Here is a 21,482-nt window from a genome sequence, read left to right on the forward strand (position 1 = left end):
TAGGAAAAGACCTGCTAAACGTTTGGAGAGCCTCCCGTGAATAAAGCCACAGTTAAATGTCTGCTTGCTTCCTGAGCTCAACTATTCCCTTCCAGGTAATTTCCACTAGGTTCAAAGTGAATTCCACACAGCAGAGAAATCCCTGAATTTGAGGAAGATAAAAGGAATGGACCCCAAATAAGTAACTGTATTTCCCGCCTCTGTCATAATTTTTACAGGTATTTTGGATAACTAGCTAGCTAAATTGAAGAGGAATCAATTTAAGTGAACGATGTACAGAAAAGTTCCTTGCACATTCAAAGATGACTTACAAGGTTGTTGTCATGATGACTATTTGTTCATGGGTAAATGTAGGCTTTCCCTCCCTAGTATCCTACAACTTGACTATTGTAGCTGCATTTATTTCCTTAACCTTCTTAAAAATGGTTGCCCTCCAGCCTCTAAGCTGAATTTTACTTCTGATTGATATTCCTCTGAATGCTCCCTTCCAGGTTTTAGAAGACAAAATGAAGGCCTGGCTTTGAGCCACAGCCAAATAAAGATTCCTTTGCACAGAAGACAGTGAACTTCATTCACTGGAACTGTTGGTTGAAGGAGGCAGAGTCCTGCCTATGGATTTCTTTGTTCCAACTAACCCCATTTAAAACAAAGTGTATTTTCCCACTGGTCATCTTTTGTTTTCCTATATTTGTTTGATTTACACACTTTTAAAAAAATAATTAGAATGTTTTATTAAATCTGGTACACACTTTTAATTAAACCATAGTTTGAATTTTTTAAGCCTATTTTTTCACTTGAGTAGCTTTTCAATGTTACATTCCCATTTTAGAGAGAACCCACTGAAGGTCAATGCCATCGCAATCCCTCACTGATTGCACAGTTCAGATTATTTTTAATCACTAACTGTATTAAACAACCACAATGAACATCTTTACACATCTTAAGTGCTCCCCTTCTCTTGCTAAAAATAGTTCCCTTAAGATAAATCCTAGAAATTGAATTACTCATTCAAAAAAATGAATATTGTGAAGGTTCTCAATATAGGTTATCAAATTGCTACACTATGCCAGGTCTCACTTTCACCAACAATATTTGAGAGGGTAGAGGTATATTTTGAGCTCTACCCAATGGAAAAACTAAAGATGAACAATTTCCCCTTACAGGAATTGCTGAATTTCCCGCCATTGTTGTGGCTCCACCTAACTGGGCGGAGACATGGCAAATACTCCCCTGCCATATGTGCCCCATGAAACCATTCACACCCCACCTCTCCCAAGCTGGCGTTTTGCACAGGTACAATGAGAACTGCAGATAAGCAGAGAATAAGAATTCCTCTCACTTGTGAAGTCATTACAATTCACTGAGTGTCTCCACACACCCTGAGCACTTCTTCCTTGGTCCTCAGCCAAGCTTTGTTTACATGAGAAATCATCCTATGCTTATTGACTAGGAACTGAGACTCAGAGAGGCTAATACACTTAGCAAATGTCTTAGCTTGTGGTGACTTAGCCAGGATTCATATCTTCTGGAGACAAATCATAGTGGAGTTTTTTTTTCATTCTTTTTTAGTTGCATTTCCCATGCTCCAAAATCGTCAAAATTAACCAAAATTTATAACAGTATAATTACGATTCTATTTTAAATATAGAAAAACACTATAAGTAGTTATTCAATCTAATTTATTTATTTGTCAGGCAGAACAGAGCCTTCAAAGAGCAACGAACTACAAAGAGCCCCTCAAGAAGATCTCAGTGAAGGATGAGCCATTGAAGAAGTCAGTCCAGGGTGTGGGAGCTCAGAAAAGAAGCCTCTATTCCAGTGGAGGGTTGGGAGGGAGCTTGAGAGAGAGGGCTCAGAGGATTTCTAGAAAATAGATTAGGATTAGCCACGAATGGGAAAGAGCAGAGGAAGGAATGCTGACTGCACTCAGAATCCAGTTCTGGCTAAGGTGAGAAGCACTGAATGTGTCAAGACGCCAACGCAGCTGGAAACGGTGGGGGGACTGAGAAATACAAGTAAGGCCCAAGTCAAGAGTTTGGCTATTCTAGTGAAAATTGCACAGTTAGGCTCAAAAATAATAATAATAATAAACCTCAGGCCAGGAAGTAACATTGTCAAGATTAATTTTAGAAAAATCATGTTGGCTGCAGGGTAGAATCAAGATTATGGGAAGAAAAAGCTAAATGCAAGAGAATGGTTAAGGAGGTTTTTAGAGAAATCAAAGCATGGGAGAACTGTGGCCTGAGCTGGGTATTGGGGAAATGGGAGGGTGAAGGAAAGGAGATGACTGCAGGACTATCTAGGGACAGGAGCAGAACTTGGTAATTGATTGCTAATTGTGGAGAGTGTGGAGAGAAAACAATGAAGGCTTCAGATTTGGACAACTAGGTATATCGTTATGCTGCTCACAGAGTCCCTAAGGAACTTAGAAGGAAAACAGATTTAGGGGTCAAACTGAGAACATGGGTTTGAACCACAAATTTCAAATAAGGTGCCTATGTGGAGAAAATGGAAGGCAACACCCTCAGCTGGCAGAATGGACTGAAGCTCAAGAGACAGGTTTAATATCAAAATCCCAGAGCCCATAGATCAAGCTGAGAATGGAAACTGGATTCTCTACCCAGTATTTGTTTCTCATTTGGACATATGCAATGCCCCGTCTTATAGGCACAAATGAAGAAGCACCCAACTGAGGCCAACTGTTGACAAAATTATTCTTAAATTGACGAGCTATTTATAAGTTCTATTTAAAATTAACTCAGTCATTGTATAAGAGAGAATACAGTCTTCTCGATCATACCTCACACTACGTGGAACATTTAACAGACCAAGTATAGAAAAGTCAGATTGGCATGTCACCCCTAGAAACTGTTACTGATTCAATAGTTCTTTTTTGATGCATGTAAGCAGTTGTCTTAAAACTTTAATACTAAATTTCACAAGCAAAATTTTCCCACAAGGCCAAAAAGAAACAATTTCTCAATTTCCTGTGATGTTTTATCCATTGGGAGTAGAGTCCTGCCAAACCTTCTTTTATTTTCTCTTTAATAAGAGACACTTTATTCACTGCAAAATAAAGGGCTCCTTCAAAAGTAAATGTAGCTGTAGTGAGCTTAAAGAATCCCCTCCTTTTGGAATGTAGACCAAGAAAGACTCTAAATTATGAAATTAACCAATTAAATCCATCTCATGTTGAAGAAAGCTCAAGCTTTTCTCTGACCAGAGAGAAGAAATGTAGGAAAAAATAGCATGTAAACACATTAACAAGTCTAAGATGGAATTCAAATTAAATAAATGGCAAAAAATACTGCTTTTTAAATGCTTCTTAAAGGAAAGAGCCAAAATGTAGGGGGTTGAAAAGGAAAATTTATGATGTAAATGAGAGAATCAGAGGAAGGAGCTGGGAACAGGCAATGTGGAAGAAATCTGACCTTCCCTGTAGGTACTGAATTGCGCAAACACTGAACATGAGGCGTAGAAAGGTTCCGATTTCAAGAGCAAACAGCTTCCGGATATTTTTAAGTTTCAGAAAAACCATTTTGGTATATTAAGAGAAAATCAGCTTTTCTCCTTTTTAATGATGAAGAAATTAAAATTTGCCATGTTCTCAAATGTAATTTCTTTATGTTTTAAGGTAAGACTCCACCCTCCACCCCCAAGAAAAATTTTACCATTGTCATGGAATCAAATGGTGAAATGTGACTTACTAATAAAAGTGGACTACACTTCCAACTTCTTAGGACCACACCCACTCTCTAAAGGACGTTTGAAAGAGGAGTCTCCAGGCTGCTTTGCTTCAGGGAGAGGATGAACCAGAGTTGAGTCCAGAGTAGACAGGCCAAGGGCTTGCCTGAGTAGCCAATAAACTGTCACATCAAAGATCTAGAATGACTGCTCATTGGAGTGAGAAAAGAATAAATGCAAAAGTCGCCTTGTTGACAGTATCATCTCTCTTTCCTACTGGCATATAATCGGGGTGAGTAATAGTTTGCTTCAAATTAATTCCAGTTCCTCGGGACACAGAACAGTGTAGTTTGGGGCCAAGTTTCCACTTCAATTTGATCTTAATCTTTCACCTAAGGACATACCCTTAATAAAAGAAAGCCTCATCTCCACAGTCTAGGAAGAGGGCTTGCTTTGAGTTAAACTGGTTCTGGAAATCATGACACGATGGGTATTATATCCTCCTGACCAATCTTCATTTGGCTCCATCCCTTGTCCTTCATCAAACTTACATTGTGAGGTATTTCTACTGTTCTCTAAAAATGTAATATTGAGCATCTCCTTTATATGACAAATATAAAGAAGAATGTGTATTATGGCTGAACCTCCTAACTGTTCTCTGAAATTTGTATTTCCCTTTTTCCCCTCCCCACTGGGCTAACAGCTACACCATACTTCCCAGCTTCCCTTGTGATTAGTTGTGGCCAGATGGCTAAATTCTAGTCAGTGAAGGGGGTGCAGAGCAGTGGGTCCCACTTGCAGTCTTTGCCTATTAAGACTTCCTCTGTGTGCTCCCTTCTACCTGGCCAGAATTAAGATAACACCTAGGGCAAGCATGGAAGTTAATGGCTTAAAGATAGCACAGGGTCATTTCAAAAAACAATGGATTCTCCCAGTATTCCTAGGTGGGCATAGGCAGAGTAGAACACATCTCAGAGTCTTTCTACTAGAGGGCCAATGATGCTGAGCTGTCTCTCCTTCAGTTGTCATCCATAAACAAAATGTGCTTGAACTGTGATCCACTTTGGGACTTTAAAGAGCCTACCCCAACTACCAGATGTAGACCAAAAAAAAAAAAAAAAAAATACGTATGTTTGAGGTTTTATTAACTGACTCCATGAGTTCCCAGCCTCTCATCACAAATTTAAAATTGTGTGTCAGTGCACATTTGCATTTTCCTGGAGAGGAGAGCCACAGATTTCATCAGATTTTCAAAGAGTTCTCACCCCCAAATGCTAAGAACTACTTCAATACATATTAATACCTACAGAGACAAAGATATAAATGTGTACGTACCCTGTGTTTGTATTCTATTTACTTATGTTCTCTACCAACAGTTGAGTCTGGAAACTGAAAAGCATCTATCATCTCTCACCTGGATTTCTTCAGTAGCCTTCTAACTTAGCTCACTGCTTCATTCTTCCCTTCCCTGATCTTTCCCATGAGCTGCCAGAGTAATCATTTTCAAGTATAAATCAGATTATTGCATTTTCCTGCTTAACATCCTCCAAAAGTTTCTCATTGCACTTAGTATAAACTTCTGATTCTTACTAGAGTTTCTCATGACATGGCCAACCTACCAGGTCCTCCCCCTCCCTGGCCTCATTCCCTATGAAACAGCCCACTGTTCTTTCTCCTATTCCTGCTCACTGCATTTTTTCATGCCTCTTCCCAGAATCTTCTTCTCAGGCCTTTTTTTGAGATAGAGTTTGACTCTGTCACCCACACTAAAGTGCAGTGGTGTGTTTTCCCCTCACTACAACTTCTGCCTCCTGGGTTTATGTGATTCTCCTGCCTCAGCCTCCCTCGTAGCTTGGATTATATGCCTGCGCCATCATGCCTGGCTACTTTTCATATTTTTAGTAGAGACAGGGGTTTCACCATGTTGGCCAAGCTGATCTTGAACTCCTGACCTCAAGTCATCTGCCTGCCTCAGCCTCCCAAAGTGCTGGGATTACAGGCGTGAGCCACCATGCCCAGCCTCCAGCCTCTTTTTTATAACTACTTCTCATTTTTCAGGTTTCGGGTCAAATATCACACTATCAGAGAGATCCTAACTTCACCACTTTAATCAGAATTTCTCTGAACCCCTTTTCACTCTCTATCATCTTATTCTTCTCAGTAGGTACCCATACGTGACCTTTTTTATTGATTTATTTCTTATTATCTGCATCCTTTTCTGGAATTTGAGCTTCAAGAAGCCAGAGACTGTATTAGACCAGCTCCCCTAGAAAAGACCCTGAGTCAAGGATTCAAGCAAAAGTCGTTTACTAAGAAGAGATCCCAGGAAGCATAAAAGGAGTAGTCAAAAAGTGAAACAAAAAAGAGGAAGGAGGCCTGTAATGGATACATTATCCAGTGGGTAACACTGTGGACAACTGGAATTCAAATGCCTGGGGAACGTAGAGTGATGGGGTAGAACGAACCTTAAGAGTTATCCCATCCCAAAGGTAAGGAAACTGGGTAGTTTACCCTCCAACTCCCACCTGTCACTGACTGAGGGCTTCCAGCTAAGCGAAGGTCCTTAAACAGTCATGGGTGGTTGCAGGAGGACTCTGCAGGCTAGCGCTGGGATGGCAAGAGCTGACAGAACATGTGCCGGGCAGGGGGTGCCAATAGCATTTGCTACAGGGATCTTGTCTGTGTAATTCACCACCATCTCCAGTACCTTGCATACACATTCAACAAACACTTGGGAAATGGATAAATGAGAACAACAATTTTGAAAAAGCAGAACAATATTAAATATAGCAAATATAATGAACACGCCAATATGCAAATTATACACACAACATAAAAACCATCATATATTTTGCAAATATATTTGCTACCCTCCTGATTTGTGGTTCTCCAATGGAAGATGACTGAAGACAGTATTTATAGCTGAGCAATTCTTAGAACCCAGGCAGTAGTGTGGACTAAAGAGCTGCACTAGAATGTTGGAAGATGTGGGCCCTCTCTAGACACTTCCAGAAGTGAATGGCATGACCTGCAGTGGGTCACTTCCCCCCTCATAGACTCTGTTTCCTACTCCATGAAAACGAAGGTTGAGAAGTGGCATCTAAGGCCTGTTCAAGCTCCAAGTCTATAGGACTAAACATTAGGCATATATGACTGAGAAGATTGACACATGGCCTTATATAGCTTTCCTGAGCCTGGATATTTTGGGAATGTGAGATCATGTGCAATTTAAGGAAAAGCACTCAGTCAACCGGCCTAGATTTTCTCCTGCTAAATAATACTCAGATGTTTTGGGGCCACTATATCCTCATGCTAGGAGAAAAGGCCAGGGCTCTGCAAAAGTAATTGAAAAAAAAAAATATTTATTGAATGCTTGCTATATGCCAGGAAACTTACTAGAGATCAGATATTACTTTAATTTGAAAATTGATTGGCATCTATCACAGCATTAAAAAAAAAAAAAAAGCCTTGCATTCCATAAAGTTCAGAAGCCTCAAGTGGGAAATAGATAAAACTAGATTTGTCTGGAACATAGCAAGACGTCGTTATCACATATTTCAAACATTTGGTTTGGAGAAGAAAATTGACAACTATTTCTCTCTTTCATTTTGTACATGTGGACTATTTAAAGGCAATTTAATGGGTCTAGATTTTATTCATTCCTAATTAAACTACACAAAACGTTGAGTTTTTAAAATCTTTTGTAGATTCCAGAAAGTTTTTTCTTTAACAAAGGTGGTCACAATCTTCACTGGGTAGGTGAAAAATGGAACCTGCAACTCCTAATAATTAGTTTCCATGAGTGGAACTTTGAGAAAGGCAGGGGCAACCTCTGCTAAATAATGAGAGTTGACAGATGCAAGAGTCATATCAAAGATTTGCCTTTCTACAGTACCACCCCAGTGAGAGCTCAAAATGCTTTATAAACATTTTTTCAATTGTCACAAGTTCCCTGCAGGGAAGGCAGGTGATGTCTGGTGGCACACACAAATTTCCCTGTTAACACTGTCTTAATGTTGGATGAATGACTGCCTGAGACGTGCCCCAAATTCCCTTCTCTCTGCAAAACCATGCTGGTTAGCACTCAGGGAAAGTCTTTGGGAAGGAAACTGGCTGATTCTCAGAGAATCATCTTAGAAGTGATGTTAGCGGCCCTCTAAGAGACCAACAAGTCCACAGAGTCTGGCAAACACTTTATTTCAAATTCCCAGGAACTTTTGTTTCCAAGGAAAACCTAAACAATGACTCAGGCCTTGGCTGACTTGCCCAGACCTGTCCATTGTGTACAGTCACCAAGTGAGTCCAGCGTGAAGGAAGGTTGTGCTCTCCGCTCTTCCTCGCATAAGCTTTGTTACCACATTAAATGCGTTTGGAAATGCAGTCGCAATTTCTGCTACATATTTATAGTTATATTCATATTTATACTTACATTATTTATATTCATATATATAAAACATGCAAATTCTTTTTTTAGTCCTTCTAGACCAACATTTGTCGTAGCTCATGCAAAGCACCACACAGGAAACTTTTTGCAGTTGTATTATGGAATTTTGGAGGAAGGAAGAAAATGATAACGTTTTTAGCTCTATTCTCATTACAGGATATTTTCCATTTTAAGTGTATCTGAATTCTTCCCACCAATCTGGGAACCATGGTGACCTGCTTCATGTCACCTTTCAGCACCTTTGTCTTTCTTCTTAGTGACCCATTGTCTCCCTTCCCATCACCACACTCGAATCCATCCAAAGTCAGGCAGTGTGTGGAGCCAAACAATAGCCAAAATGTTTATTTAATTGTATTATTGTGTGCTCTTTTGTTAGGAAGTTCCCATAATGGAATAGAACATAATAGAATGATACACATTTATAAAGCTGGGTGCGGAATAAAAATAATTGGATAAAATGACCATAAATAGGACAAAATGAAAACCCATTATTTAAAATGCAATGCCGGTCAAACAAATTAACTATGGGCTATGATGCACACTGTCAGTGGAAGAAACCCAAGCCCATCAGATGAGACTGCATTTCTTTCCTTGGTGTTTTCCCACTAAATGCCCAACGTGCTCTTTAGGGTCCACTGATTTTCTGGAAACTAATCAAAATTGATTGCCGAGGTCAGTGATTCTCAAACGGGGGCGATTTTGCCTCCCAGGGGAAATTTGGCCGTGGGGACATTTTGGGGCTGTCACAACTATTGGATGAGTGGAGAGTGTGTGCTAGGAGTATCTAACAGGCAGAGGTCAGGGACAATGCATAGGGCAGTCCCCGCAACAATGAATTCAAGGCCCCAAATATCAACAGTACTGAGATTGTGAAACTCTGACCAGGTCATAGACCAGCAAGGGTAGAATTTATACTTAAACCTTTTCTCCCTGATAAAAAGAAATCCTAGCCTGCTTATGCTTATGGTCACAACAGTTTAGTTTTCTCCCACATTATTTTAATGTCTCATCTCTAGTGACCTGGCTGCCAGCCCCTTTCTCTCCCAGTTTATCTTACACCTCTCAAGAAATAGCTCTGACCGTGTCATTTCTGCTGCTCCCAACACCAGAAGTGCATTTCTGCCTCTGAACAGAGAGGTAATGCAGTACAAAGAAACGCAAACTGAGTTTGCACTACCTTGAGTGTTAAGTCTTGGATTTGCTACTTCCTGATATAACCTCCATAATTACTTAGTCTGTCTCTGAGTTCCTCTCTATTGGATGGGGTGATAATTACTGTCTTGATGACCTAATTGGACTATCTTAAAGTCATGTGAGCTTTGGTGAACATATTGGTGTTATATAAACATGCAAGTAAGGGAATAATAAGGTCCAAACTCTTCAATGACATTCAAAATCTTTACCTGACCCCATGACCTGGCTCCAGCTTTATCACCTTAATTTCATCTTAAGATTCCAGTTAAACTATTAGTTTGCATACTTCGTTAAAGATGCCTTGAATTTTCCTATTAGTTCATTCAAAAACTATTCATTGACCACCTGATGGATGCAGGAGAGTGTGATAAATGCTGGGGTTGTAATGAGAGTAGAGTAAGATAATCACATTCCCTGTCTATATGCAGCTTTCAGATTTGGTGTCTTTGCATTTGATGTTTTCTTTTTTCCCCCACCGGACATGTAACCCCCATGCTTCATCTTCGATCATTATACCCATTTATTCAACAAAATTCACATTAAAAGTTACTTTATCATCAGGCATTTATTTATTCCCCAAATCAGAAATAATTGACATTTGGCTGTTTGTCTCTTATGATAAACACCACATTTTGCACTGCATTCATTATTTAAGTAATCTTATTTCTCCCATTAGATTTTAAGTACTCTGTGTAAAAAAAAAAAATGTCTTATTCAACTCGACACCCTCTTCCATAAGCTTCATAAGTTACAACAGCATCAAGCAGGGCAGTTTCCACACGGTAGGTATTCAATAGCTGTCTCAATTTCTAATTGAAAGATTTTTAAAATAGGACATAAAATGCCCCCAAAATAATAGAGACTGAATTATAAAGCTCAGAGACACAAAACAGTAGGAACATTCATTAGTGCTGTCTACTGTTCTCTGTATTTCCAAGGTACTCTGTTCTTTCTCTGTCACAGTTCATCTCACTCTGACTTTTTAACTATCTACTCACTTGTAACCCCCTCCTAAACTGTAAGTTCTTTATAAGCAACATGTTTCTGTCTTGTCTCTCCACTGTACTTTTTTTTTTTTTTTTTTGAGAGAGAGAGAGAGTCTCTGTCGCCAGGATGGAGTGCAGTGGCGCAATCTCAGCTCACTGCAACCTCCACCTCCTGGGTTCAAGCAATTCTCCTGCCTCAGCCTCCTGAGTAGCTGGGACTACAGGTGCACGCCACCATGCCCAGCCAATTTTTGTGTATTTAGTAGAGACAGGGTTTCACCATGTTGGCCAGGATGGTCTTGATCTCTTGACCTTGTGATCCGCCTGCCTCAGCCTCCCAAAGTGCTGGGATTACAGGTGTGAGCCACCATGCCTGGCCTCCCCACTGTACTTCTAGCATTGAATACAGTGCCTGGTTCATTGTAGGTACAAAAGAGATGAATGAATAAATGAATAAATCTTGGATGAATTGCAACTTTTTCACCTTTGCATTCTTCAATTAAGAACCACATTTGGTATAGTACAGATCCATGATTATGTTAGATATTGCACTGTTCGCCTCTCCTTCCTTGCCCAGCAGATAATTGGACTCCCCAACCCACCGATCCATGGTGCTTGCTTTTGCCAATGAAAAAGTAAGCAGAAATGACCCATCACTTCTAGGCAGAAAATGTAATAGTCAGTACTGGGGTTTTCACTTCTTCTTCATCCTGCCACAGCAAACTATGAAGCCTGGTGTTCAGAAAGCAGCATCATGAGGTTCTGGGTTCCTGAGAGACTAAAATAAATACAGTCTCCCCTGCCAAACTGCAGCAGGAGGAGAACTCATCTTTCCTGTTTTAAGGGTTATCTTTTTCTGCAATAGTGAAGTTCCAAGTGAATCTTATTGGAAAGCACTCTCATCTATAAAAATATAGGGCTTTTATCTTATAAAAAGACTCCAATATGTATGCCTAAGAAAGTACATATGTAGTCTTTAAAGCATATGTAGATGTGTATATAAATATGTAATATATAAATGTTTACAATAAAGTGATGCAAGAAGTTTATAAAAAGTTACTCTAACTCATATTGACAAATAAATGTGACCTTCCAAGCCATCTCCTTAGAAGGCCATATCTTTATTCCAAAGATGATGCCTCATATTTTTGCCGTATTTTCAAAGCTCCCATTGGGGAATTATCTTAATGTACTAGAGTTTACCAATTATGCAAATCTTTATTATTGGAAAGAAAATTTGAATTTTTTCGGGCTCAAAGATCATTTGGTGCCAGGTGTGATGGAATACGTGAGTGAGTAAGTTGGGGCACATCGCCCTTATTCAAAATGTCAGGGGGTCTGATTCTGAAGTCTTGAGACTTCTGGCTTTTTTGTGGATCTCTTAACTTTTCACTAAAGTCGCTACCAAAAGATGAGTCCCATAAAGAACTCTTGCCTGATAATTACCAATTTTTTTCATATTTCTAGAATCATAACTGTATGATGTCAATCTCCAGGAAGTTTCTTGGTCCCTAAATTCAGAGTTGGTAAATAGAAACAATATGATTGGGTACATAACTAGGTGATCTTCACAGTGTACATTAGACGCTCCCTGGACACATTTATTCTCAGACATCATAAAAACAACTGGACTCCTGGTGGATAAAATCATACCTAAACCGGGATTAATTAGAGATGCACAGCTGGGGATTATCATTTTTGCTTATATTATGGACTGAATTGTGTACACATAGAATTCATATGTTGAAACCTAATCTTCAGTGTGACTATCTTTGGAGATATGGCCTTTAAGGATGTAATTAAGGTAAATGAGGTCACAAGGGTAGGTCCCTAATACAGTGGGGCTGGGGTCCTTATAAGAATGAACACCAGAGTGTATGTTTGAGTTCTCTCTCTCTCTCTCTCTCTCTCTCTCTCTCCCTCCCCCTCCCCTGGAGTTGCAGAGAAAAGGCCATGTGAGGACACGGTAAGAAGGTGGCCATCAGCAAACCAAGAAGAGAGCCCTCACCAGGAACCCAACTAACCAGCACTGTCTGTGATCATGGACTTGGAGCTCCAGAACTGAAAGAAAATAAATGTCTGTTGTTTAAGCCCCCTGTCTGTGGTATTTTGTCATGGCAGCCTAAGCAGACTAATATAGGTTATTTGTCTGTTGTTTTGACTGCCAACCAATATCCACCTCCTCCTTCTCAACTGGTAATGATTTTCCTTTGGTTATTCCCCCAATTCCCAGGCAGCCAATGTGATTCAAGGTGGAACCAATGGCTCAGACATAAATAAATCAACATACTTCCAATCCCTGCCCACACTGGTTTGCTCAAGGATGAGCATATGACTAAAGTTGTCCTGATCAAAGCCAAGTCTGTGATGTGTGTTCAAAGGCTGACCTAAGCCACATTTTCTTTTCTGCTGGATGGGCATCTGGAGGATATAGCATCAGGAGTAGATGCAAGTCATCTGTCCTGCAACCATGAGACAAATGTTTGTCTTCAAGTTGAGCCATCCAAATGGAAAACAACCAAAGGATGGAACCTGGCCGCAGTGTTTGGGCCTTACATCATTTTGGGCCTTGTATTTACTCCTGGATGGTATATTTATGTGAAACAATAAATCCCCACTATTGTTCAAGCCATTTGCAACTATAAATTGCCAAATTAACACGGGGATTGGGCAATAGTAGTCTTATTTTCAAAAAGTTACTTCTGCATCCCCAGAGGCCAGAGTGAATGGATACCACATTCTGGAGTCCTTTCATGCACCCAAGTTTTATTACCACTAATGTTGAATTGGCCTGTTATGGAGATGTAAATGTCCTGCTCTTCAAAGGCATGTTTGACAGTATAAAAAGCTTTGGGATTTCAATGACTTTGACTCCTCTGGAGATGGGAGGACAGCCTATTTTAGCAATTTCCATGGGAATGAATAGACATATACTTTAGCTATTCAAATATTTAACTAGCTCTTTTGTTGTTGTTTTGAATCCCAAGGAGCTGCAGCTGCCTGTTTGTGTCTGTTGTGCCTTTAAGGGGCTTGCTGATTCAGTAGGATCCCTTGAATGCATTAATTAGCCTTCTCTCAATTTCCCAGCCCATGCCTATGAAGAAATGAGCATTTGCATCTCCAATTGCTGGGAAAGATGCGAGTCTTGAGGGTACTAAATAAATGGAGGCTCAGAGTTGCAGGCTTTTGATGGGCAGTTTTACTCTGGCAGCAGCCTGCATGGCAAGGCTTGTGTGGCTGCATGATTAATTTATTGGCTATCACTATTGGCAGGCAAATGAAACAGGCCCTGGATTAAAGTGTAACGGGGAGATGGGGCATTCATCAGCCCAGGTACATGAGTCAGAGGGAGTAAGGATCCAGAGAAAATAAAATGTTATGGAAGGCTGGAAAATGATTTATCACTTTTAATATATCCCATATAAGCCCAATCTTTATAACTGCTTGTAGGCCTTCATGTTGTGAAGACTTTGGCAATAAAACACTCCTTCCTTAAAACACTAAAGTGGAAGATGCTGGAGGGAAAAATAAAGAATCATGAAGAATGAGCTGACTGTAAAAGTAAAAAATAGTGTCCAGCTTAAAATTAAATTTCCACTTGTTTCTTCTTAAATGATTTAGAAATATAGCTTTCGCTTGGAAAAACTGCATTCTATTGATCACGTGGAGAGGACGACAAGAGGTCTGTCCAGGACGGCCAATTTCTCAGATGCTTTTGGTAACTATAATATGAAAAAATGCACTTTCAAAGGATAAATGTTCACATCAGGTTTAACTGTTAACCCAACAAATAAATTATTGTTAGCCAAGAATCCTTGAGCTTGGAAGCTTGAATATACACAATTAAATGTTGTCAAATTTGGAAGTTAGCAAGATTAAAGTCTTGCAATTAAACGGAGGCTTGTATGAAATGAGACATCTCTGCTTACCTCCTTGGATTTATTCAACCCAAGAAATTTTAAGAGCCATTTTTGGGAAGGCTTCCCTTTTTGTAATGGGCAGAAACAAATAGAAGCACATGCCTTAGCATTCTATAACACTTTATGGCTTCTTATTTTTTTTTTCAAATTTTAGTAGTCTTTGGAGTACAGGTGTTTTTTGGTTACATGGATGAGTTCTTTTTTTTTTTTGAGACAGAGTTTCGCTCTCGTTACCCAGGCTGGAGTGCAATGGCGCGATCTCGGCTCACCGCAACCTCCGCCTCCTGGGTTTAGGCAATTCTCCTGCCTCAGCCTCCCGAGTAGCTGGGATTACAAGCACGCGCCACCATGGCCAGCTAATTTTTTGTATTTTCAGAAGAGACGGGGTTTCACCATGTTGACCAGGATGGTCTCCATCTCTTGACCTCGTGATCCACCCGCCTTGGCCTCTCAAAGTGCTGAGATTACAGGCTTCAGCCACCGCGCCCGGCCCATGGATGAGTTCTTTAATTGTGATTTCTGAGATTTTAGAGCGCCCCTCACCCAAGCAGTGTACACTGTACCCAATATGCTTTTTTTTTTTTTGAGACAGAGGTTTGCTTTGTTGCCCAGGCTGGAGTGCAATGGTGCGATCTTGGCTCACTACAATCTCTGCCTCCCAGGTTCAAGTGATTCTCCCCAATTCTCCTGCCTCAGCCTCCCAAGAAGCTGGAATTACAGGCATGTGCCACCATGCCTGGCTAATTTTGTATTTTTAGTAGAGATAAGGTTTCTCCATGTTGGTCAGGCTGGTCTTGAACTCCTGACCTCAGGTAATCCACCTGCCTTGGCCTCCCAAAGTGCTAGGATTATAGGCATGTGCCACCACGCCTGGCCTCAATATGCTGTCTTTTATCCCTCATCCCATTCAATCAATACCACCTCCAGGTCCCCTCAGTCATAGTATCATACTATATGTTTTCGCATCCTCATGGCGTAGTTCCCACTTATAAGTGAGAATATATGGTATTTGGTTTTTTATTCCTAGGTTACTTTGCTGAGAATAATGGTCTCCAGTTCCATCCAAGTTGCTGCAAAATACTTTATTTCATTCTTTTTTTAAGGACAAGTAGTATTCCATGGTATGCATATATATGTATATAATATGCATACTCACACATACACATACATACCGATTACATATACATACTTATGCCATGGAATATTACTTACCATTAACCAAGAATCTTTGAGCTTGGAAGCTGGAATCTCCACAATTAAGCACTTTTAAATTTGGAAGTTAGCAAGATTAAAGTCTTTCAATTAAACTGAGAGCCATTTTTGGAAAGGCTTTTCTTTCTGTAGTGGGCAGAAAGAAATAGAAGCCAATAGTGATAGCCACAAACAAACAGAAACAAATAGTGATAGCCACGTGTGTGTGGGGGGTGTGTGTGTGTGTACACCACATTTTTATTTATCCACTCATTGATTGATGGTCACTTAGGCTGGTTTCATATCTTTGCAGCTGCAAATTCTGCTGCTATAAACATGCTCGTGCATGTGACTTTTTCATATAACTTCTTTTCCTTTGGGCAGATACCCAGTAGTGGTACCGCTGGATCAAACAGTAGTTCTACTTTTAGTTCTTTAAGGAATAACCACGCTGTTTTTTATACAGGTTGTACTAGTTTACATTTCTACCAGCAGTGTAAAAGTGTTATTCCCTTTTTACCACATCCACACCAACATCTGCTGTTTCTTGACTTTTTAATTACGGCCATTCTTACAGGAGTAAGGTGGTATTTCATTGTAGTTTAATTTTCATTTCCCTCATGATTAACACTTTATACCTTCTTACAGTTACTGTGCTTCTCAGTTCCCCTTCAGAAATGTCAGCTGTTCATCAGAGAAGGGCAGGGAAAGACCAAGAATTCATGCAAGTTACTCAGAAACATCAGCAAACATAACAGGAGAAGAATAGGGAGTTATTTTTCCCCTCACTGATTTGATCTCCCTCCAGTTACAAAAATTCTCTAACTTATTCTGAATGTGGGAAGAGCCTGCAATATGTTTATAAATATGAAGCCCATTACTTTATTCAAAACAATGAACCATCTATCGCTGGACTAAGGTTGGCTGAAAAGTCAGCAGCCTGTGCTCTGGCCCAGGCCTTTCCAGCTCTCAGGCAGCTGCTGCTATGGCCTGTTCTAGCCTCCTCCCTCCCTCTGGTCCATCCTTCATGTTGCAGTTGAAAAGATCTTTCTAAAATGCCACTCGTATCTTCTTCTTCTCTTCCCCATTCCCACTTAAAATGGATCAGTGGCTTCACATTACTGCCTTAGAATCCAAACTCCTCATCTTGGCCCTGGTTTCAACTTTCTCCTCTCTTCCGTCTTACACCCTAGTAACTGCAGTAAGTGATTGGTAGCTCAATGCTCATATTATGCTATGTCTGGCCTCTATGTTTTGTCAGTGCCAATCCTTTTCCCTTAAAATTCTTTTCCCTCAAAAATCACCTCCTTTAGGATGCCTCCCTGACCCCTTCAGACTGGGCTAAATGTTTCTCCTGTTTGCTCACATAAAACTCTTTGCAGATCTTGATGAGAGCCATTCATTATAACAATGTGTTTACTCATCTGTGTTCTCAACTAGATTGTAAACTCCTCAAAAGAAAGCTTCTAGTTCTTCAACTCTTTATTTCTACACAGTGCATAGCATAAAGCCCTGACCCTGCAGCAGGCCTGCACAGGGCTGAGGTGTTGCAATGCTCCCTGACTTGTGCCTCTTACAGTTGTCTGACTAAGGGGAGAGCCAGGCTGCATGTGGCTCACCTTTGGAGAGCCACATCTTTGAGTTCCAACTCTCTGCCCTCAAAAATCTCCAGGGAGAATGCAAGTGTCCCTGGTAAAAAGAACACATTAAACTATCACAACCATTAAAACCAAGCACTGCTGGTGGGAAGCTGGCTCACCTCTCAGTCGGGTCCTGGAAGTGAAGGACAGTGGGAGCCACCTTGAACGGAAGGAAAATGAAGAGTGAGAAAGGCCTGCAGCTCAGGGTACTTCCTGGGAGCTGGCAGAATCCTGTGCTGGGAAGGGAGGCTACTGAGAGAAGAGCACAAACACAGGTCCCTTGCCTCATTCACTTTGCAAGGTGTCCAGAGCACCTGCAGGTAAAATAACTGCTCATCTACTGTAGACCCAGGGAATCAATCCACTAATTTAAAATGTCAAAATTGAATACCTACTGTGTGCCATACTGTAGAAAGAATTAGCACTTACTGAGTTCTTCATATGTATGAGGCATTTTATTAGATCCTCACCGCAATACCATCCAGTAGGTGCTATGACCCCCATTCCTACAGAAGGGAACCGAGGTGCTGAGAAATTCATTGAGTCAGACAGCAAATGAAGCAAAGTGAATATGTAGTTCTTGCTCTTAGATGCCAAGAATTATTTGAAAGACTGGACCATGAGAATAGATTAGGAGATCCTAATCATTCCTCTCCTCGGAGATAGCCGTGGTCATTCATAAACTTCTGGAAAACTGGGTGGCCCCAGTGTAAGGTATCCTAAGGCCTTTGCATTGGCTCTACCAGTGGGTCTAGAACTCGGCCACTTAGTTCTCCCAGTGTCCACTCAGATCTAGTTCTCCCCAAAGGCAGCATTAAAAAACTGAGGGTTTGAATAATCATTATAGCCAGGTGGTGGTGCCAGACTGTGGATGAAATGAGGTTCCAATGGTCATATGGAAGAAAGCCCCAACCATCACTGAAATCAGCCCCAGCAAGAGGGGAGCGCCCATGGGCATGCGGGTTTCTGCTGGAGAACCCTGAGTGAGACCAGGGAAGCAGCACTAAGGACGGAAAACGAGGAGAAGCAGAACCACAGCCAGAATCCCAACCCTGGAGCAGTCAGATACTCGTGAGCCTTGCAGTGCAGGTAAAATCCTGAGGCAGTTCAGTAACTTCAGCCAAGGGTCTCCCTCTGGGTTCAGAGCTGGCTGTTGAGTTATCCAGAATTAGGATGAAATTCTCACATTGTGCCTTAAAAACATATTTTCCCTCGGATAATGAAAACACAGGTTTATGAAGATAACACCGGGAACCATGGAGAGAAGGATTTATAGGAGGGCAAGACTTGGCTCAGGAGGGTGAGGGGTGAATAAGGAAGTGCAGTTGGCAGGGCAGAGCCTCTTCACAAGGAATGGAGTTGCATCCCAAAGTACATCCAACACCCAGACGAAGCTCAATCAGCCTTTTCCTGAGCAGGAGAGCTATAATGGCATGCAAGACTGGCTGGACATGAAAACAGGGGATTATGGGGATTCCAGAGTCATCCACATTGCTTGTGTCATCAAACTTCTGGGGAAAGGATGAATAGTTCTGCTGGTTGCTTCAATGCTTCAATGTGGAAACATCTGGACCACTAACATTTGCACTTTTTGTGGGATGCTTCTCATCACATGGCCCTGAACCCTGCTGTGCCCTAGATTCAACCTGGAATGTTCATTCTTTCATTCATTTATTTAACAAATATTTATTACCATGAACTGTTTTAAGACAAATGAAGAAATGGACCAAAATTTCTGCCACGAATGTAGCTTATATTTTGTGGGGACAGACAGAGAATTATCAACAACAACAAGGAAATCTGTAGCACATCTGAGAGTGGTAAGTGCTCTGACCATAGGTAAGGTGGGAGGAGGGACTGGGACAGTCTAGCAGGTGTAAGGGCTGAAATTGAAAACCATGGTTAGGGAAGGCCTCCCGGAGATGGTGATATTTGAACAAAAACCTGAAGGAGAGGAGAAGAGCATTCCAGGAAGAGGGAGCCACAAATACAAACGCTGTACAGAGAGAGTACAGTGCTCAGAGTGTGCTCTGGTTAACGTGGCCAGATCATCCAGGAGAGAGTATGGTGCCCAGAGTGAGCATGGGCCAATGTGACCAGATAAACTAGGAGAGATTAGAGACGACTGCGCCAGGTTAGTAGCTGTGAAGGTGAAGCACAGCAGTTGGAGTCTAACTATACTTTGAAGGCAGAGCTAATAGAGTCGGGGGGGTGTAAGTGAAGAGAGGAGTCACAAAGACTCACAGGTTTCAGCCTGGGTGTCCATTTATTGAATTGAGTTTGACCATGGGAGGGTCACATTTCATGGGACAGCTCAGGGCTCTGTGTTCATCATGCCAAGTATAAGATGCTCTCCTAGGGTCCAAGAGGAGCTACTGAGCAGATGGCTGGCATACAAGCCCACATTTCAGAAGACAGGTCTCCACTGGAGACGAGAGGTAGGCAACGCCAGCATGGAGACGGATTCAAAACCCATCTGAGGTTTCCAGAGACTAGAGAGAATCCCATATGAGGGAGAGCAACTGGAGACGAGAGGGGCTCAAAGACTGAGCTTCAAGGCCCACTTGGTAGTTTCCTTCTACTACCCATGTAGAAAGAAAAGAGAGAATGAGGCAGCCTGGAGCCAGTGAAGAAAGTGGTCAGTGAAGAAAGAAACAAGAGGCTGTGCTGGGTGCCTCCAACAGGCCAAGGAATATAAGCACTGAAAGTGGCCATGGGACTCAGCAATGCAATGACCTCCAGAAGGGACGATCTAGAGCAGCATTTGGAATGAAAAGCTGATTCAAGGGAAATAAAGAGAAAGGAGAAAGAGAGGAATTGGAGAGAGGAAGAACCCTTTCGAGAGAAGATTGTCGGAGGCAAAAGAGAACAGAGTGCTAGATTGGGGCATGGTGTATGTGAGGTCAAGACGAGTGTGTTTTTTCAGACATGAGGAATATGAGCGTCCAGTTTTGTAAACTGATGGTAATGATCCAGTTCAGAAGAAAATGTAACACTGCAGGAAAGAGAGGGGACAACCACTAGGTGATGTCTTTCAACAGACACAAGGAGTCAGAGTCCAGCCAGTGCACATGGGGAGGGCAGTCCTGGGGAGAAGCCTTGCATCGGGAGAGAAGAGAGAGCTGTGGCCATGCATACAAAGGTGGTGTATGGGCTGGGGAGGCTTGTGGGTGTTTTCTTCAGACAGCTTTAATTTTCTCAAAAAAAAAATAGTGATCTTATAACCAGTGACCATAGAATCAAAGTTAGACAAAGTGAAGAAGAGCAAAGTGAGAAAGAGTTAAAAATAAGAAGTGTTGTCAGTATCAGTGGTCCTGGAATGCATCAAGGTAGCAGAGGATGAGCTGAAAACAGGACAAGTTCAAGGGAATGTTCACATGACAGCGTGACTGACGCCGGGCAGAGGACACATTTCTCACAAAGGACTGAACTTAGAATTGGCTGGCTATTTTTCCTAAACAGCAAGGAAAAGCAATAAGGAGGTCTTATTTTATTTCTAAGGTTTTTAAGAAGAGAGGGAGGAAGAGGAGAGTGAAAGGGAAAGAAGGAACGGAAGGAAGAAAGGAGGGATGTTGGCAGTGAAATGCATCGCTTACTAACATCAAATTTCTGAAAGTAGAGCTTGAGAAGAAAGTAACCAAGAAATCCAAAATCCTGTAGTTTCAGAGCTTCCCAGAGTCCTTCATCCGTACCTCTAATAAAGAGCAGCAATTTATCTGCATTTTACAGACACACTTGATGTGCTGGCAGACTCCTCACATGCTGCCTGTTTGCAGGGATTACGGAGAAGGCGGCAGCATAGCTCCCAGGCAGCAAAGCAGAGAAAACCCACAGGCACACCAGGGTCTGGCCTGAAGAATGCACAGATTGCTCTGTGTCTGCTAGAGGCTCTGAAATCAGCTCCACATCATAAAAGTGAACGCTCAGCCCAATTCACCACATGGCCTGAACACACTCTGTAAATATCTGGTGTTGACCTAACGCAACAAAATGGTCACTTCTCTTTATAGAGTAAGAGTGATCCCCAAGGATGAGTGTCTTTAGATGAGAATCAAAATGTGCTAAGACCCATGTCACAGTGAAAGGGGAGAACAGGGCCAAAAATCTCTGGTTTTTATTCTCATTTCTGTACAGTCCACACACATTTCATGAACAACTCTCATATGCTCAGCTTTGTGCAAGGGACTAAAGGAGTCATGAAACTTAGTCAATACTGCATTTTACCAGTGTGTACAGGATACAAGACAGGCCAATTAAAAGTCAGAATTAAAATCTGCCCTCATCTGTGATCAGTGTTATTCAAGGTTTTTAAAGTGTATTTGACTCTTCTGATGAGAAATTATTGAACATGCAGATGGGAACAAGTTCGCTGTGTTTCATAAACAAAAATTTTCTGACTAAGATACCCATTAGGTTGACCATG

At 41.3% G+C, this 21,482-nt stretch overlaps 1 protein-coding gene across 9 annotated transcripts in view; it reads right to left on the reverse strand.

Annotated features, from left to right (window-relative positions):
* NTRK2 (neurotrophic receptor tyrosine kinase 2) overlaps positions 1-21,482 on the reverse strand; it is a 352,900-nt gene that overhangs the window by 167,179 nt on the left and 164,239 nt on the right. The window lies entirely within an intron of this gene.

Source organism: Callithrix jacchus, chromosome 1, assembly GCF_049354715.1.
Source record: "Callithrix jacchus isolate 240 chromosome 1, calJac240_pri, whole genome shotgun sequence".
In the NCBI taxonomy this organism is placed as follows: domain Eukaryota; kingdom Metazoa; phylum Chordata; class Mammalia; order Primates; family Cebidae; genus Callithrix; species Callithrix jacchus.